Here is a 2,150-nt window from a genome sequence, read left to right as displayed (position 1 = left end):
TGCTAGCAGAAAAGTTGCACCGTTTACTGGACGGTTCTGGGAAGCACAAAATATGATGAAGAGTTCATCACGTGAAACTGTGGTACTGTTTGGCTTCTTCCCAAATAAGGTGTGAGTCAAGATCTTATGGAAATAACGAAAGGCCGGGTTATGTATGTTTCCGGAGAGAAACTCATGTTCCTCGGGATCGTCATTTCCAGTCAAGCTTCCCCAAAAGTGTTCAAGTTCTCTATATTCAAAAAGTTCTTCTTGGCTCACTGTAAATGTATCAAAGGAGGTAGGGAAACCTAAAAGGTTGGTAAAGTCTTGAATATTAAATTGGTACTCCATGTTAAACATTCTGAACTGGATGAAACCTCTGCTTATTCCTTTTCCATGGCTGGGTAGGTAGATCAGGGAACTAAGGAATTCTAGTGTTAGTCTCCGGTAAGTGACGAAATGTCTACGGATAGGAGAGGTTCCCACCCAATCTGATTCAACAAATACAGGACACTTTGTCTTAGTCCAAGGGCAGTCATTGCCCAGTCATCAGCATACAGGCTAGGTAGCATCTCTCTCGTGGCTAGTTCCTCAAACTTTTGTTTCTGAGTTGTTCCTCTGAATTTGATACCCATACGATCAATTTGTCCCATCAGGTTAGTGTTAGCTAGAGAAAAGAAAAACAAGAGTTTTAGTCAGGATTTGGCCAAATGCCGAAAGAAGAGGAAAAAGGGTTTTTAATAAATTAAGAAAGAATACTAAATAAAATTTAAAAGAATAATTAAGGAAGAAATGAACATATAAATATTGGTGGGTTGTCTCCCACTAAGCGCTTTGTTTAATGTCGCAAGCTCGACATAAAAACTATCAATTATAATCTATAAGTTCTGGAGGCATTTCGTCTAAGTGTAAGACTTGCGAATCTTCATTGTTTTCTGCATAGTGATAATGTTTTAGACGTTGCCCGTTTACGGTAAATGGTTCCATAGATTTCCCTTTAATTTCTACCGCTCCACTGGGAAAAACATTGGTGATTTGAAAAGGACCTGACCATCTAGATCGTAGTTTTCCCGGGAATAACTTTAGCCTAGAGTTAAATAAAAGGACTGTATCGCCTTGTTTGAAGATTTTCCTTGATATGCGCTTGTCATGCCATTGTTTTGTTCTTTCTTTGTAGATTCTGGCATTCTCGTAAGCGTCTCTTCTGAGTTCCTCTAATTCGCTTATATCAAGGATTCTCTTTTCGCCGACGGCTTTATAGTTTAAATTTAGATTTTTAATAGCCCAATAGGCTTTATGTTCTAATTCTACTGGGAGGTGACAGGATTTTCCATAAATGATCTTAAATGGGGTTGTCCCTATGGGAGTTTTGTAAGCAGTTCGGTAAGCCCATAAAGCTTCTGGTAATTTCAATGACCAGTCTTTCCTTGAAGTGGCGACTGTTTTCTCTAGTATCTGTTTGATTTCTCTGTTAGACACTTCCACTTGCCCACTGGTTTGAGGGTGGTAAGGTGTCGCTACTCTATGTCTTACGCCGTACTTAAGTAGTAGTTTTTCGAGTACCTTGGATATGAAACGCGATCCACCTTCACTGACTACTATTCTTGGGACACCAAACCTTGGAAATATTATATTCTTAAAGAGTCTAGTTACTACTCGTGTGTCGTTTGTTGGAGAAGCTATAGCTTCAATCCATTTCGATACGTAGTCAACTGCCACGAGTATGTATTTGTTATCGAAAGAGGATGGAAAAGGTCCCATGAAGTCTATTCCCCACACGTCGAAAATCTCTACTTCCAAAACTCCCTTTTGTGGCATCTCGTCACGTCTAGATATGTTTCCTGTGCGTTGACATCTGTCACATTTCTTAATAGCTGCATGTACATCCTTCCATATATTTGGCCAATAAAAACCGACTTGTAGGATTTTAGAGCAGGTCTTGGATGTACTTGCATGTCCACCATAAGGAGCGGAGTGACAGTGTTGGATTATATTTTCTACCTCTTCCTCGGGTATACACCGACGGAAAATACCATAGGGACCTCTTTTGAAAAGTGAGGGGTCATCCCAGTAATAGTGTTTTATGTCATAGAAGAATCGTTTCTTCTGCTGGTAGGATAAAGTAGGTGGAACTATTCCGGCAGCTAAATAATTGACGAGGTCAGCGTACC

This window comes from Lathyrus oleraceus, chromosome 7, assembly GCF_024323335.1.
Source record: "Lathyrus oleraceus cultivar Zhongwan6 chromosome 7, CAAS_Psat_ZW6_1.0, whole genome shotgun sequence".
NCBI classification, from domain to species: domain Eukaryota; kingdom Viridiplantae; phylum Streptophyta; class Magnoliopsida; order Fabales; family Fabaceae; genus Lathyrus; species Lathyrus oleraceus.
This window is presented reverse-complemented; position numbering follows the sequence as displayed.